Source organism: Pristiophorus japonicus, unplaced genomic scaffold (genome assembly GCF_044704955.1).
Source record: "Pristiophorus japonicus isolate sPriJap1 unplaced genomic scaffold, sPriJap1.hap1 HAP1_SCAFFOLD_56, whole genome shotgun sequence".
Taxonomy (NCBI): domain Eukaryota; kingdom Metazoa; phylum Chordata; class Chondrichthyes; family Pristiophoridae; genus Pristiophorus; species Pristiophorus japonicus.
In genome coordinates, this window is record NW_027254467.1 from 4449818 (window position 1) to 4467376 (window position 17559).

At 43.6% G+C, this 17559-nt stretch overlaps 9 non-coding genes across 9 annotated transcripts; all 9 read left to right on the top strand.

Annotated features, from left to right (window-relative positions):
- The first annotated feature begins 559 nt into the window (after positions 1-559).
- On the top strand, positions 560-648 carry trnar-ucg (transfer RNA arginine (anticodon UCG)). Its single transcript is given in 2 exon segments — positions 560-596; positions 613-648. It is a non-coding gene; the product is annotated as a tRNA-Arg (tRNA).
- A 245-nt stretch (positions 649-893) lies between these two features.
- trnas-gcu (transfer RNA serine (anticodon GCU)) lies at positions 894-975 on the top strand. The gene has a single exon. It is a non-coding gene; the product is annotated as a tRNA-Ser (tRNA).
- Positions 976-3642: 2667 nt separating this feature from the next.
- On the top strand, positions 3643-3731 carry trnar-ucg (transfer RNA arginine (anticodon UCG)). The gene is given in 2 exon segments: positions 3643-3679; positions 3696-3731. It is a non-coding gene; the product is annotated as a tRNA-Arg (tRNA).
- Positions 3732-3976: 245 nt separating this feature from the next.
- trnas-gcu (transfer RNA serine (anticodon GCU)) lies at positions 3977-4058 on the top strand. Its single transcript has one exon. It is a non-coding gene; the product is annotated as a tRNA-Ser (tRNA).
- Positions 4059-6724: 2666 nt separating this feature from the next.
- Positions 6725-6813, top strand: trnar-ucg (transfer RNA arginine (anticodon UCG)). Its single transcript is given in 2 exon segments — positions 6725-6761; positions 6778-6813. It is a non-coding gene; the product is annotated as a tRNA-Arg (tRNA).
- A 245-nt stretch (positions 6814-7058) lies between these two features.
- Positions 7059-7140, top strand: trnas-gcu (transfer RNA serine (anticodon GCU)). The gene has a single exon. It is a non-coding gene; the product is annotated as a tRNA-Ser (tRNA).
- Positions 7141-9805: 2665 nt separating this feature from the next.
- trnar-ucg (transfer RNA arginine (anticodon UCG)) lies at positions 9806-9894 on the top strand. Its single transcript is given in 2 exon segments — positions 9806-9842; positions 9859-9894. It is a non-coding gene; the product is annotated as a tRNA-Arg (tRNA).
- Positions 9895-12734: 2840 nt separating this feature from the next.
- trnas-gcu (transfer RNA serine (anticodon GCU)) lies at positions 12735-12816 on the top strand. The gene has a single exon. It is a non-coding gene; the product is annotated as a tRNA-Ser (tRNA).
- Positions 12817-15816: 3000 nt separating this feature from the next.
- trnas-gcu (transfer RNA serine (anticodon GCU)) lies at positions 15817-15898 on the top strand. The gene has a single exon. It is a non-coding gene; the product is annotated as a tRNA-Ser (tRNA).
- The last annotated feature ends 1661 nt before the right edge of the window (positions 15899-17559 follow it).

A 17559-nucleotide genomic window follows, 5' to 3' on the forward strand; every position in this document is an offset into this window, starting at 1 on the left:
TTAAAATGTTAAATATTTATATATTTCAGACTGGGCTGGTTTTACGTCCCTTCCTCCCTCCTTCCTGCCTGTCTATCACCTGTGGCTTCAAGAACAGTCTCTGCGCCGCGTGGTCCTGAGCCCCATTGCACAATTGCCTTCAGGGATGAGCGAAATCTCACTTTATTCTTTTAAAAGGGAACTGCTGTCAGTCAAGGGTCATTCTGCATCTGGGTAAAAGGGATGTCCTTGCAATCCCGGATCATTCTGTGTCTGTTTAAATGGGCTGTTTGTCAGGTCCGGTTCATAATCTTTCCCTTTAAAACGGATTTTCTCATAAACCCGCGTCATCCTGTATTGTTTGAGAAGGAGTATGATTTCAGCTGCAATGACCGAATTGTTAAACTATAGTGTTCCAATTTACATTGGGGTTGCCTGCGCCGGTGCGCACACAGATCGCAGTGCATCTGTTCATTCACTCGAAATATGCTCATCTTTTCCTAAATCCACTCCTTGATGTTGCAGTTGCCACGAATTTGCTCGCAATATACACAACAACACAATGATTCGTGCTTGGAGCGGCCGCGTGGCCTAATGGATAAGGCGTCTGACTTCGATTACAACCGCAAAGTTATCAGAAGATTGCAGGTTCGAGTCCTGCCGCGGTCAACTTAGCTCGCTACGTGAAATTTTATATTCTTTGCTGTGATTCTGCGGAGAAACCAACCATCTCTTCCAGTCACTCAGCTGAAGTGAAAGAAGGCTGTTTGCTCAAAGAATCTCATGGCAAGTTTACATCATTGTTGATCTGCATGCACGGGCAGAGCAAGCTGTGAAGTGGACTTTCTTGCACATTATTTCTGTTTGGATACCTAAAGCAGGAGATTGAATGGCTGACGGTGTCTTATAGCAGAGACGAGGTGGCCGAGAGGTTAAGGCGATGGACTGCTAATCCATTGTGCTCTGCACGCATGGGTTCGAATCCCATTCTCGTCGTCGTTGGCTTGCAGCTTAACCATTTTTTGACATTCACATTTCACCTCATCGCCAAATTCCCCTTTTACTTACAGGGATGCTGTTCTTTCCTCATGTCATGTCTCAAATTAATAATATATTCGTCAAAAGGAGAACAGTTGCAGTACAATGGCGAGGGGCACTAATTAGATAGGTATCTGAGAGACAGCACATGCACGATGGGCCATAATATCATTTCTCACCACCGTCAGAATCTGAGAGCTGCGCTTTTCACTGTCGGCGGCTCGTTGGTCCACGGTTATGTTTCTCCCTTCGGAATGATCACATTTGAAATGCGAGAGATCACGGGCCAAATCCCGGACGAGCCCCGCCATGTTTTACTCAAAGTTCCGCTTCTGACAGCCGCTCGACATGTGAGAAAACAGACGTATTTCACGTTAAAACGTGTGATTTTACGCCGATGTTCCCTTAGCATCCAAATCCCAGAGCAAAGTGAAACCCGCCAAACTGAGTAAAGTTAAAATATCTCAGAGGTACTCGGCTCTGTGACTCGTTGGATAACCTAAAGCCTTGTTTGGTTCCGGCCGATACTTGATCAGTATATCTTCCTGTCTGTGCGCATAAGTTCACCTCAATTGGGATAAGCATACATTCAGCGTCAATCTCCACCTCTGCCCTGAATATGAGTGCGTCCTGTTTCTCTAGCGCTGAAAAGCTGAGAGAAGCTGCCTTTTGAATTCGTGCCTTGGCTGCCGAATTCAAAGCGGACAGGAAATCAATCCGGGTTGGCAAAGCTGCCTGGTCTGATTAAAAGGCGGTGATACCCTATATTGTAGGCATGTTCTCGTCTTCTGGCCTCAACATTAGGTTCAACGTATCGGATGATAAGCACCGCTCCCATTGTCTGGTAATGGTTCTGCTATTCCCACTAACACCTCCTCTGGACCATCCTTTGTTACGTTATTGCCCGATTACCACCCACTTTGCCTTTCTCCATTATGCCATGTATTATTTGATCACTCCTGCGTTCCGCTGTATCACAGACGTTCGCATTTGACCTTTCTCGCTGCGTATTTTTTCCAGGCGCTATTTTTGTTGAAAACATCTGTAATCTTTAACTTTTTCCTGAAATATCGGAATGATTATCCGACAGAAAGTGAAACCGGATTCTTCCTCCACAAAATCTGCACGACGTGCCGAGTTTTACATATTTATCTGTTTTTATTCATTCTATTTCAGTGTCCCTTTTAAGGGGATTTGCTGTCAGTCCGAGATCATTCTCTGTCTCTTTAAAATGGTGTGCTATCAGACCCTCATCATTCTGTGTCTGTTTAAAAGGGATGTGCTGTCTCTCCCAGATTTCCAATTTCCAATTTCAAAACCTGCCTTTGGAGGTTAACGAATTTTAGTTTGTTTGTGTTTTTGTGTAAGCTAGAGAGTGTGCAAACGTGCTGTGCGATCTTACTGTCATGTGAGAAAAATGCATTACATGCAACTTGAAACCGTACTGATTTGATTGAACACTCCTTCGTGGACTCTCTGACGGTAGAAGAATCTGCTGTGGGATTTTGCTATTCCACATCTGAAAGAAGGGAAATGACACAAGTTAGAAATATAGCGATTTTAGGCAGGGCTTGCGTGTGGGCTGTGTGACATGACGACATCCTCCATCCTTTTTTGCAAATTCAAATCAAATCAAACCAATACAAGACATGACTGACTGACTGACTTTGTTTATACATGTATATATATATGTGTATATTTATATATAATCCCAAATTTTTAACTTCCAAAATAAATATGCTTTTTCTGTTCTGCCTGCGCTGCGCTCTCTGACATTTGACCTCTTTCACAGCACAAGCAGCTGCTGTCAGATCCAGCGGAAAGACACACTCGACTTTAAAAGATCGCCCTTGTAGCCCACATCTTCCCTCATGGCTTGTCTTCCACCATGGGCTTACTGTGTTTGGGTAGTTATTGACTGCACCTCTCATTTCCCAATGGAATTCTTACAGTTACACAGCCTTCGTTCAATAAAAAAAATACATAGATTATGAATCAATTATTTATTTCATTAAAACAACTCAAATTAAATTTTTTTTAAATACAATTTAAATGCATTTATTTTCTTAAAATGTTAAATATTTGTATATTTCAGACTGGGCTGGTTTTACGTCCCTCCCTCCCTCCTTCCTGCCTGTCTATCACCTGTGGCTTCAGGAACAGTCTCTGCGCCGCGTGGTCCTGAGCCCCATTGCACAATTGCCTTCAGGGATGAGCGAAATCTCACTTTATTCTTTTAAAAGGGAACTGCTGTCAGTCAAGGGTCATTCTGCATCTGGGTAAAAGGGATGTCCTTGCAATCCCGGATCATTCTGTGTCTGTTTAAATGGGCTGTTTGTCAGGTCCGGTTCATAATCTTTCCCTTTAAAACGGATTTTCTCATAAACCCGCGTCATCCTGTATTGTTTGAGAAGGAGTATGATTTCAGCTGCAATGACCGAATTGTTAAACTATAGTGTTCCAATTTACATTGGGGTTGCCTGCGCCGGTGCGCACACAGATCGCAGTGCATCTGTTCATTCACTCGAAATATGCTCATCTTTTCCTAAATCCACTCCTTGATATTGCAGTTGCCCCGAATTTGCTCGCAATATACACAACAACACAATGATTAGTGCTTGGAGCGGCCGCGTGGCCTAATGGATAAGGCGTCTGACTTCGATTACAACCGCAAAGTTATCAGAAGATTGCAGGTTCGAGTCCTGCCGCGGTCAACTTAGCTCGCTACGTGAAATTTTATATTCTTTGCTGTGATTCTGCGGAGAAACCAACCATCTCTTCCAGTCACTCAGCTGAAGTGAAAGAAGGCTGTTTGCTCAAAGAATCTCAAGGCAAGTTTTCATCATTGTTGATCTGCATGCACGGGCAGAGCAAGCTGTGAAGTGGACTTTCTTGCACATTATTTCTGTTTGGATACCTAAAGCAGGAGATTGAATGGCTGACGGTGTCTTATAGCAGAGACGAGGTGGCCGAGAGGTTAAGGCGATGGACTGCTAATCCATTGTGCTCTGCACGCATGGGTTCGAATCCCATTCTCGTCGTTGTTGGCTTGCAGCTTAACCATTTTTTGACATTCACATTTCACCTCATCGCCAAATTCCCCTTTTACTTACAGGGATGCTGTTCTTTCCTCATGTCATGTCTCAAATTAATAATATATTCGTCAAAAGGAGAACAGTTGCAGTACAATGGCGAGGGGCACTAATTAGATAGGTATCTGAGAGACAGCACATGCACGATGGGCCATAATATCATTTCTCACCACCGTCAGAATCTGAGAGCTGCGCTTTTCACTGTCGGCGGCTCGTTGGTCCACGGTTATGTTTCTCCCTTCGGAATGATCACATTTGAAATGCGAGAGATCACGGGCCAAATCCCGGACGAGCCCCGCCATGTTTTACTCAAAGTTCCGCTTCTGACAGCCGCTCGACATGTGAGAAAACAGACGTATTTCACGTTAAAACGTGTGATTTTACGCCGATGTTCCCTTAGCATCCAAATCCCAGAGCAAAGTGAAACCCGCCAAACTGAGTAAAGTTAAAATATCTCAGAGGTACTCGGCTCTGTGACTCGTTGGATAACCTAAAGCCTTGTTTGGTTCCGGCCGATACTTGATCAGTATATCTTCCTGTCTGTGCGCATAAGTTCACGTCAATTGGGATAAGCATAGATTCAGCGTCAATCTCCACCTCTGCCCTGAATATGAGTGCGTTATGTTTCTCTAGAGCTGAAAAGCTGAGAGAAGCTGCCTTTTGAATTCGTGCCTTGGCTGCCGAATTCAAAGCGGACAGGAAATCAATCCGGGTTGGCAAAGCTGCCTGGTCTGATTAAAAGGCGGTGATACCCTATATTGTAGGCATGTTCTCGTCTTCTGGCCTCAACATTAGGTTCAACGTATCGGATGATAAGCACCGCTCCCATTGTCTGGTAATGGTTCTGCTATTCCCACTAACACCTCCTCTGGACCATCCTTTGTTACGTTATTGCCCGATTACCACCCACTTTGCCTTTCTCCATTATGCCATGTATTATTTAATCACTCCTGCGTTCCGCTGTATCACAGACGTTCCCATTTGACCTTTCTCGCTGCGTATTTTTTCCAGGCGCTATTTTTGTTGAAAACATCTGTAATCTTTAACTTTTTCCTGAAATATCGGAATGATTATCCGACAGAACGTGAAACCGGATTCTTCCTCCACAAAATCTGCACGACGTGCCGAGTTTTACATATTTATCTGTTTTTATTCATTCTATTTCAGTGTCCCTTTTAAGGGGATTTGCTGTCTGTCCGACATCATTCTCTGTCTCTTTAAAATGGTGTGCTATCAGACCCTCATCATTCTGTGTCTGTTTAAAAGGGATGTGCTGTCTCTCCCAGATTTCCAATTTCCAATTTCAAAACCTGCCTTTGGAGGTTAACGAATTTTAGTTTGTTTGTGTTTTTGTGTAAGCTAGAGAGTGTGCAAACGTGCTGTGCGATCTTACTGTCATGTGAGAAAAATGCATTACATGCAACTTGAAACCGTACTGATTTGATTGAACACTCCTTCGTGGATTCTCTGACGGTAGAAGAATCTGCTGTGGGATTTTGCTATTCCACATCTGAAAGAAGGGAAATGACACAAGTTAGAAATATAGCGATTTTAGGCAGGGCTTGCGTGTGGGCTGTGTGACATGACGACATCCTACATCCTTTTTTGCAAATTCAAATCAAATCAAACCAATACAAGACATGACTGACTGACTGACTTTGTTTATACATGTATATATATATGTGTATATTTATATATAATCCCAAATTTTTAACTTCCAAAATAAATATGCTTTTTCTGTTCTGCCTGCGCTGCGCTCTCTTACATTTGACCTCTTTCACAGCACAAGCAGCTGCTGTCAGATCCAGCGGAAAGACACACTCGACTTTAAAAGATCGCCCTTGTAGCCCACGTCTTCCCTCATGGCTTGTCTTCCACCATGGGCTTACTGTGTTTGGGTAGTTATTGACTGCACCTCTCATTTCCCAATGGAATTCTTACAGTTACACAGCCTTCGTTCAATAAAAAAATACATAGATTATGAATCAATTATTTATTTCATTAAAACAACTCAAATTAAATTTTTTTTAAATGCAATTTAAATGCATTTATTTTCTTAAAATGTTAAATATTTATATATTTCAGACTGGGCTGGTTTTACGTCCCTCCCTCCCTCCTTCCTGCCTGTCTATCACCTGTGGCTTCAAGAACAGTCTCTGCGCCGCGTGGTCCTGAGCCCCATTGCACAATTGCCTTCAGGGATGAGCGAAATCTCACTTTATTCTTTTAAAAGGGAACTGCTGTCAGTCAAGGGTCATTCTGCATCTGGGTAAAAGGGATGTCCTTGCAATCCCGGATCATTCTGTGTCTGTTTAAATGGGCTGTTTGTCAGGTCCGGTTCATAATCTTTCCCTTTAAAACGGATTTTCTCATAAACCCGCGTCATCCTGTATTGTTTGAGAAGGAGTATGATTTCAGCTGCAATGACCGAATTGTTAAACTATAGTGTTCCAATTTACATTGGGGTTGCCTGCGCCGGTGCGCACACAGATCGCAGTGCATCTGTTCATTCACTCGAAATATGCTCATCTTTTCCTAAATCCACTCCTTGATATTGCAGTTGCCCCGAATTTGCTCGCAATATACACAACAACACAATGATTAGTGCTTGGAGCGGCCGCGTGGCCTAATGGATAAGGCGTCTGACTTCGATTACAACCGCAAAGTTATCAGAAGATTGCAGGTTCGAGTCCTGCCGCGGTCAACTTAGCTCGCTACGTGAAATTTTATATTCTTTGCTGTGATTCTGCGGAGAAACCAACCATCTCTTCCAGTCACTCAGCTGAAGTGAAAGAAGGCTGTTTGCTCAAAGAATCTCATGGCAAGTTTTCATCATTGTTGATCTGCATGCACGGGCAGAGCAAGCTGTGAAGTGGACTTTCTTGCACATTATTTCTGTTTGGATACCTAAAGCAGGAGATTGAATGGCTGACCGTGTCTTATAGCAGAGACGAGGTGGCCGAGAGGTTAAGGCGATGGACTGCTAATCCATTGTGCTCTGCACGCATGGGTTCGAATCCCATTCTCGTCGTCGTTGGCTTGCAGCTTAACCATTTTTTGACATTCACATTTCACCTCATCGCCAAATTCCCCTTTTACTTACAGGGATGCTGTTCTTTCCTCATGTCATGTCTCAAATTAATAATATATTCGTCAAAAGGAGAACAGTTGCAGTACAATGGCGAGGGGCACTAATTAGATAGGTATCTGAGAGACAGCACATGCACGATGTGCCATAATATCATTTCTCACCACCGTCAGAATCTGAGAGCTGCGCTTTTCACTGTCGGCGGCTCGTTGGTCCACGGTTATGTTTCTCCCTTCGGAATGATCACATTTGAAATGCGAGAGATCACGGGCCAAATCCCGGACGAGCCCCGCCATGTTTTACTCAAAGTTCCGCTTCTGACAGCCGCTCGACATGTGAGAAAACAGACGTATTTCACGTTAAAACGTGTGATTTTACGCCGATGTTCCCTTAGCATCCAAATCCCAGAGCAAAGTGAAACCCGCCAAACTGAGTAAAGTTAAAATATCTCAGAGGTACTCGGCTCTGTGACTCGTTGGATAACCTAAAGCCTTGTTTGGTTCCGGCCGATCCTTGATCAGTATATCTTCCTGTCTGTGCGCATAAGTTCACCTCAATTGGGATAAGCATACATTCAGCGTCAATCTCCACCTCTGCCCTGAATATGAGTGCGTCCTGTTTCTCTGGAGCTGAAAAGCTGAGAGAAGCTGCCTTTTGAATTCGTGCCTTGGCTGCCGAATTCAAAGCGGACAGGAAATCAATCCGGGTTGGCAAAGCTGCCTGGTCTGATTAAAAGGCGGTGATACCCTATATTGTAGGCATGTTCTCGTCTTCTGGCCTCAACATTAGGTTCAACGTATCGGATGATAAGCACCGCTCCCATTGTCTGGTAATGGTTCTGCTATTCCCACTAACACCTCCTCTGGACCATCCTTTGTTACGTTATTGCCCGATTACCACCCACTTTGCCTTTCTCCATTATGCCATGTATTATTTAATCACTCCTGCGTTCCGCTGTATCACAGACGTTCGCATTTGACCTTTCTCGCTGCGTATTTTTTCCAGGCGCTATTTTTGTTGAAAACATCTGTAATCTTTAACTTTTTCCTGAAATATCGGAATGATTATCCGACAGAACGTGAAACCGGATTCTTCCTCCACAAAATCTGCACGACGTGCCGAGTTTTACATATTTATCTGTTTTTATTCATTCTATTTCAGTGTCCCTTTTAAGGGGATTTGCTGTCAGTCCAAGATCATTCTCTGTCTCTTTAAAATGGTGTGCTATCAGACCCTCATCATTCTGTGTCTGTTTAAAAGGGATGTGCTGTCTCTCCCAGATTTCCAATTTCCAATTTCAAAACCTGCCTTTGGAGGTTAACGAATTTTAGTTTGTTTGTGTTTTTGTGTAAGCTAGAGAGTGTGCAAACGTGCTGTGCGATCTTACTGTCATGTGAGAAAAATGCATTACATGCAACTTGAAACCGTACTGATTTGATTGAACACTCCTTCGTGGACTCTCTGACGGTAGAAGAATCTGCTGTGGGATTTTGCTATTCCACATCTGAAAGAAGGGAAATGACACAAGTTAGAAATATAGCGATTTTAGGCAGGGCTTGCGTGTGGGCTGTGTGACATGATGACATCCTCCATCCTTTTTTGCAAATTCAAATCAAATCAAACCAATACAAGACATGACTGACTGACTGACTTTGTTTATACATGTATATATATATGTGTATATTTATATATAATCCCAAATTTTTAACTTCCAAAATAAATATTCTTTTTCTGTTCTGCCTGCGCTGCGCTCTCTTACATTTGACCTCTTTCACAGCACAAGCAGCTGCTGTCAGATCCAGCGGAAAGACACACTCGACTTTAAAAGATCGCCCTTGTAGCCCACGTCTTCCCTCATGGCTTGTCTTCCACCATGGGCTTACTGTGTTTGGGTAGTTATTGACTGCACCTCTCATTTCCCAATGGAATTCTTATAGTTACACAGCCTTCGTTCAATAAAAAAATACATAGATTATGAATCAATTATTTATTTCATTAAAACAACTCAAATTAAATTTTTTTAAATACAATTTAAATGCATTTATTTTCTTAAAATGTTAAATATTTATATATTTCGGACTGGGCTGGTTTTACGTCCCTCCCTCCCTCCTTCCTGCCTGTCTATCACCTGTGGCTTCAAGAACAGTCTCTGCGCCGCGTGGTCCTGAGCCCCATTGCACAATTGCCTTCAGGGATGAGCGAAATCTCACTTTATTCTTTTAAAAGGGAACTGCTGTCAGTCAAGGGTCATTCTGCATCTGGGTAAAAGGGATGTCCTTGCAATCCCGGATCATTCTGTGTCTGTTTAAATGGGCTGTTTGTCAGGTCCGGTTCATAATCTTTCCCTTTAAAACGGATTTTCTCATAAACCCGCGTCATCCTGTATTGTTTGAGAAGGAGTATGATTTCAGCTGCAATGACCGAATTGTTAAACTATAGTGTTCCAATTTACATTGGGGTTGCCTGCGCCGGTGCGCACACAGATCGCAGTGCATCTGTTTATTCACTCGAAATATGCTCATCTTTTCCTAAATCCACTCCTTGATATTGCAGTTGCCCCGAATTTGCTCGCAATATACACAACAACACAATGATTAGTGCTGGGAGCGGCCGCGTGGCCTAATGGATAAGGTGTCTGACTTCGATTACAACCGCAAAGTTATCAGAAGATTGCAGGTTCGAGTCCTGCCGCGGTCAACTTAGCTCGCTACGTGAAATTTTATATTCTTTGCTGTGATTCTGCGGAGAAACCAACCATCTCTTCCAGTCACTCAGCTGAAGTGAAAGAAGGCTGTTTGCTCAAAGAATCTCATGGCAAGTTGTGTACAGACCTCCAAACAGTAATAGGGATGTTGGGGAGGGCATCAAACAGGAAATTAGGGGTGCATGCAATAAAGGTGTAGCAGTTATAATGGGTGACTTTAATATGCACATAGATTGGGCTAGCCAAACTGGAAGCAATACGGTGGAGGAGGATTTCCTGGAGTGCATAAGGGATGGTTTTCTAGACCAATATGTTGAGGAACCAACTAGGGGGGAGGCCATCTTAGACTGGGTGTTGTGTAATGAGAGAGGATTAATTAGCAATCTCATTGTGCGAGGCCCCTTGGGGAAGAGTGACCATAATATGGTGGAAATCTGCATTAGGATGGAGAATGAAACAGTAATTTCAGAGACCATGGTCCAGAACTTAAAGAAGGGTAACTTTGAAGGTATGAGGCGAGAATTGGCTAGGATAGATTGGCGAATGATACTTAGGGGGTTGACTGTGGATGGGCAATGGCAGACATTTAGAGACCGCATGGATGAAGTACAACAATTGTACATTCCTGTCTGGCGTAAAAATAAAAAGGGGAAGGTGGCTCAACCGTGGCTATCTAGGGAAATCAGGGATAGTATTAAAGCCAAGGAGGTGGCATACAAATTGGCCAGAAATAGCAGCGAACCTGGGGACTGGGAGAAATTTAGAACTCAGCAGAGGAGGACAAAGGGTTTGATTAGGACAGGGAAAATGGAGTACGAGAAGAAGCTTGCAGGGAACATTAAGGCGGATTGCAAAAGTTTCTATAGGTATGTAAAGAGAAAAAGGTTGGTGAAGACAAATGTAGGTCCCCTGCAGTCAGAATCAGGGGAAGTCATAACGGGGAACAAAGAAATGGCGGATCAATTGACCAAGTACTTTGGTTCGGTATTCACTAAGGAGGATACAAACAACCTTACGGATATAAAAGGGGTCAGAGGGTCTAGTAAGGAAGAGGAACTGAGGGAAATCTTTATTAGTCGGGAAATTGTGTTGGGGAAATTGATGGGATTGAAGGCAGATAAATCCCCAGGGCCTGATGGCCTGCATCCTAGAGTACTTAAGGAGGTGGCCTTGGAAATAGCGGATGCATTGACAGTCATTTTCCAACATTCCATTGACTCTGGATCAGTTCCTATGGAGTGGAGGGTAGCCAATGTAACCCCACTTTTTAAAAAAGGAGGGAGAGAGAAAACAGGGAATTATAGACCGGTCAGCCTGACCTCAGTAGTGGGTAAAATGATGGAATCAATTATTAAGGATGTCATAGCAGTGCATCTGGAAAATGGTGACATGATAGGTCCAAGTCAGCATGGATTTGTGAAAGGGAAATCATGCTTGACAAATCTTCTGGAATTTTTTGAGGATGTTTCCAGCAAAGTGGACAAAGGAGAACCAGTTGATGTGGTATATTTGGACTTTCAGAAGGCTTTCGACAAGGTCCCACACAAGAGATTAATGTGCAAAGTTAAAGCACATGGGATTGGGGGTAGTGTGCTGACGTGGATTGAGAACTGGTTGTCAGACAGGAAGCAAAGAGTAGGAGTAAACGGGTACTTTTCAGAATGGCAGGCAGTGACTAGTGGAGTGCCGCAAGGTTCTGTGCTGGGGCCCCAGCTGTTTACATTGTACATTAATGATTTAGACGAGGGGATTAAATGCAGTATCTCCAAATTTGCGGATGATACTAAGTTGGGTGGCAGTGTGAGCTGCGAGGAGGATGCTATTAGGCTGCAGAGTGACTTGGATAGGTTAGGTGAGTGGGCAAATGCATGGCAGATGAAGTATAATGTGGATAAATGTGAGGTTATCCACTTTGGTGGTAAAAACAGAGAGACAGACTATTATCTGAATGGTGACAGATTAGGAAAAGGGAAGGTGCAACGAGACCTGGGTGTCATGGTACATCAGTCATTGAAGGTTGGCATGCAGGTACAGCAGGCGGTTAAGAAAGCAAATGGCATGTTGGCCTTCATAGCGAGGGGATTTGAATACAGGGGCAGGGAGGTGTTGCTACAGTTGTACAGGGCCTTGGTGAGGCCACACCTGGAGTATTGTGTACAGTTTTGGTCTCCTAACTTGAGGAAGGACATTCTTGCTATTGAGGGAGTGCAGCGAAGGTTCACCAGACTGATTCCCGGGATGGCGGGACTGACCTATCAAGAAAGATTGGATCAATTGGGCTTGTATTCACTGGAGTTCAGAAGAATGAGAGGGGACCTCATAGAAACGTTTAAAATTCTGACGGGTTTAGACAGGTTAGATGCAGAAAGAATGTTCCCAATGTTGGGGAAGTCCAGAATCAGGGGTCACAGTCTGAGGATAAGGGGTAAGCCATTTAGGACCGAGATGAGGAGAAACTTCTTCACCCAGAGAGTGGTGAACCTGTGGAATTCTCTACCACAGAAAGTAGTTGAGGCCAATTCACTAAATATATTCAAAAGGGAGTTAGATGAAGTCCTTACTACTCGGGGGATCAAGGGTTATGGCGAGAAAGCAGGAAGGGGGTACTGAAGTTTCATGTTCAGCCATGAACTCATTGAATGGCGGTGCAGGCTAGAAGGGCTGAATGGCCTGCTCCTGCACCTATTTTCTATGTTTCTATGTTTCTATGTTTTCATCATTGTTGATCTGCATGCACGGGCAGAGCAAGCTGTGAAGTGGACTTTCTTGCACATTATTTCTGTTTGGATACCTAAAGCAGGAGATTGAATGGCTGACGGTGCCTTATAGCAGAGACGAGGTGGCCGAGAGGTTAAGGCGATGAACTGCTAATCCATTGTGCTCTGCACGCATGGGTTCGAAACCCATTCTCGTCGTCGTTGGCTTGCAGCTTAACCATTTTTTGACATTCACATTTCACCTCATCGCCAAATTCCCCTTTTACTTACAGGGATGCTGTTCTTTCCTCATGTCATGTCTCAAATTAATAATATATTCGTCAAAAGGAGAACAGTTGCAGTACAATGGCGAGGGGCACTAATTAGATAGGTATCTGAGAGACAGCACATGCACGATGGGCCATAATATCATTTCTCACCACCGTCAGAATCTGAGAGCTGCGCTTTTCACTGTCGGCGGCTCGTTGGTCCACGGTTATGTTTCTCCCTTCGGAATGATCACATATGAAATGCGAGAGATCACGGGCCAAATCCCGGACGAGCCCCGCCATGTTTTACTCAAAGTTCCGCTTCTGACAGCCGCTCGACATGTGAGAAAACAGACGTATTTCACGTTAAAACGTGTGATTTTACGCCGATGTTCCCTTAGCATCCAAATCCCAGAGCAAAGTGAAACCCGCCAAACTGAGTAAAGTTAAAATATCTCAGAGGTACTCGGCTCTGTGACTCGTTGGATAACCTAAAGCCTTGTTTGGTTCCGGCCGATACTTGATCAGTATATCTTCCTGTCTGTGCGCATAAGTTCACCTCAATTGGGATAAGCATACATTCAGCGTCAATCTCCACCTCTGCCCTGAATATGAGTGCGTCCTGTTTCTCTAGAGCTGAAAAGCTGAGAGAAGCTGCCTTTTGAATTCGTGCCTTGGCTGCCGAATTCAAAGCGGACAGGAAATCAATCCGGGTTGGCAAAGCTGCCTGGTCTGATTAAAAGGCGGTGATACCCTATATTGTAGGCATGTTCTCGTCTTCTGGCCTCAACATTAGGTTCAACGTATCGGATGATAAGCACCGCTCCCATTGTCTGGTAATGGTTCTGCTATTCCCACTAACACCTCCTCTGGACCATCCTTTGTTACGTTATTGCCCGATTACCACCCACTTTGCCTTTCTCCATTATGCCATGTATTATTTAATCACTCCTGCGTTCCGCTGTATCACAGACGTACCCATTTGACCTTTCTCGCTGCGTATTTTTTCCAGGCGCTATTTTTGTTGAAAACATCTGTAATCTTTAACTTTTTCCTGAAATATCGGAATTATTATCCGACAGAACGTGAAACCGGATTCTTCCTCCACAAAATCTGCACGACGTGCGGAGATTTACATATTTATCTGTTTTTATTCATTCTATTTCAGTGTCCCTTTTAAGGGGATTTGCTGTCTGTCCGAGATCATTCTCTGTCTCTTTAAAATGGTGTGCTATCAGACCCTCATCATTCTGTGTCTGTTTAAAAGGGATGTGCTGTCTCTCCCAGATTTCCAATTTCCAATTTCAAAACCTGCCTTTGGAGGTTAACGAATTTTAGTTTGTTTGTGTTTTTGTGTAAGCTAGAGAGTGTGCAAACGTGCTGTGCGATCTTACTGTCATGTGAGAAAAATGCATTACATGCAACTTGAAACCGTACTGATTTGATTGAACACTCCTTCGTGGATTCTCTGACGGTAGAAGAATCTGCTGTGGGATTTTGCTATTCCACATCTGAAAGAAGGGAAATGACACAAGTTAGAAATATAGCGATTTTAGGCAGGGCTTGCGTGTGGGCTGTGTGACATGACGACATCCTCCATCCTTTTTTGCAAATTCAAATCAAATCAAACCAATACAAGACATGACTGACTGACTGACTTTGTTTATACATGTATATATATATGTGTATATTTATATATAATCCCAAATTTTTAACTTCCAAAATAAATATGCTTTTTCTGTTCTGCCTGCGCTGCGCTCTCTTACATTTGACCTCTTTCACAGCACAAGCAGCTGCTGTCAGATCCAGCGGAAAGACACACTCGACTTTAAAAGATCGCCCTTGTAGCCCACGTCTTCCCTCATGGCTTGTGTTCCACCATGGGCTTACTGTGTTTGGGTAGTTATTGACTGCACCTCTGATTTCCCAATGGAATTCTTATAGTTACACAGCCTTCGTTCAATAAAAAAATACATAGATTATGAATCAATTATTTATTTCATTAAAACAACTCAAATTAAATTTTTTTTAAATACAATTTACATGCATTTATTTTCTTAAAATGTAAAATATTTATATATTTCAGACTGGGCTGGTTTTACGTCCCTCCCTCCCTCCTTCCTGCCTGTCTATCACGTGTGGCTTCAAGAACAGTCTCTGCGCCGCGTGGTCCTGAGCCCCATTGCACAATTGCCTTCAGGGATGAGCGAAATCTCACTTTATTCTTTAAAAAGGGAACTGCTGTCAGTCAAGGGTCATTCTGCATCTGGGTAAAAGGGATGTCCTTGCAATCCCGGATCATTCTGTGTCTGTTTAAATGGGCTGTTTGTCAGGTCCGGTTCATAATCTTTCCCTTTAAAACGGATTTTCTCATAAACCCGCGTCATCCTGTATTGTTTGAGAAGGAGTATGATTTCAGCTGCAATGACCGAATTGTTAAACTATAGTGTTCCAATTTACATTGGGGTTGCCTGCGCCGGTGCGCACACAGATCGCAGTGCATCTGTTCATTCACTCGAAATATGCTCATCTTTTCCTAAATCCACTCCTTGATATTGCAGTTGCCCCGAATTTGCTCGCAATATACACAACAACACAATGATTAATGCTGGGAGCGTCTGCGTGGCCTAATGGATAAGGCGTCTGACTTCGATTCCAACCGCAAAGTTATCAGAAGATTGCATGTTCGAGTCCTGCCGCGGTCAACTTAGCTCGCTACGTGAAATTTTATATTCTTTGCTGTGATTCTGCGGAGAAACCAACCATCTCTTCCAGTCAGTCAGCTGAAGTGAAGGAAGGCTGTTTGCTCAAAGAATCTCATGGCAAGTTTTCATCATTGTTGATCTGCATGCACGGGCAGAGCAAGCTGTGAAGTGGACTTTCTTGCACATTATTTCTGTTTGGATACCTAAAGCAGGAGATTGAATGGCTGACGGTGTCTTATAGCAGAGACGAGGTGGCCGAGAGGTTAAGGCGATGGACTGCTAATCCATTGTGCTCTGCACGCATGGGTTCGAATCCCATTCTCGTCGTCGTTGGCTTGCACTTAACCATTTTTTGACATTCACATTTCACCTCATCGCCACATTCCCCTTTTACTTACAGGGATGCTGTTCTTTCCTCATGTCATGTCTCAAATTAATAATATATTCGTCAAAAGGAGAACAGTTGCAGTACAATGGCGAGGGGCACTAATTAGATAGGTATCTGAGAGACAGCACATGCACGATGGGCCATAATATCATTTCTCACCACCGTCAGAATCTGAGAGCTGCGCTTTTCACTGTCGGCGGCTCGTTGGTCCACGGTTATGTTTCTCCCTTCGGAATGATCACATTTGAAATGCGAGAGATCACGGGCCAAATGCCGGACGAGCCCCGCCATGTTTTACTCAAAGTTCCGCTTCTGACAGCCGCTCGACATGTGAGAAAACAGACGTATTTCACGTTAAAACGTGTGATTTTACGCCGATGTTCCCTTAGCATCCAAATCCCAGAGCAAAGTGAAACCCGCCAAACTGAGTAAAGTTAAAATATCTCAGAGGTACTCGGCTCTGTGACTCGTTGGATAACCTAAAGCCTTGTTTAGTTCCGGCCGATACTTGATCAGTATATCTTCCTGTCTGTGCGCATAAATTCACCTCAATTGGGATAAGCATACATTCAGCGTCAATCTCCACCTCTGCCCTGAATATGAGTGCGTCCTGTTTCTCTAGAGCTGAAAAGCTGAGAGAAGCTGCCTTTTGAATTCGTGCCTTGGCTGCCGAATTCAAAGCGGACAGGAAATCAATCCGGGTTGGCAAAGCTGCCTGGTCTGATTAAAAGGCGGTGATACCCTATATTGTAGGCATGTTCTCGTCTTCTGGCCTCAACATTAGGTTCAACGTATCGGATGATAAGCACCGCTCCCATTGTCTGGTAATGGTTCTGCTATTCCCACTAACACCTCCTGTGGACCATCCTTTGTTACGTTATTGCCCGATTACCACCCACTTTGCCTTTCTCCATTATGCCATGTATTATTTAATCACTCCTGCGTTCCGCTGTATCACAGACGTTCCCATTTGACCTTTCTCGCTGCGTATTTTTTCCAGGCGCTATTTTTGTTGAAAACATCTGTAATCTTTAACTTTTTCCTGAAATATCGGAATGATTATCCGACAGAACGTGAAACCGGATTCTTCCTCCACAAAATCTGCACGACGTGCCGAGTTTTACATATTTATCTGTTTTTATTCATTCTATTTCAGTGTCCCTTTTAAGGGGATTTGCTGTCTGTCCAAGATCATTCTCTGTCTCTTTAAAATGGTGTGCTATCAGACCCTCATCATTCTGTGTCTGTTTAAAAGGGATGTGCTGTCTCTCCCAGATTTCCAATTTCCAATTTCAAAACCTGCCTTTGGAGGTTAACGAATTTTAGTTTGTTTGTGTTTTAGTGTAAGCTAGAGAGTGTGCAAACGTGCTGTGCGATCTTACTGTCATGTGAGAAAAATGCATTACATGCAACTTGAAACCGTACTGATTTGATTGAACACTCCTTCGTGGATTCTCTGACGGTAGAAGAATCTGCTGTGGGATTTTGCTATTCCACATCTGAAAGAAGGGAAATGACACAAGTTAGAAATATAGCGATTTTAGGCAGGGCTTGCGTGTGGGCTGTGTGACATGACGACATCCTCCATCCTTTTTTGCAA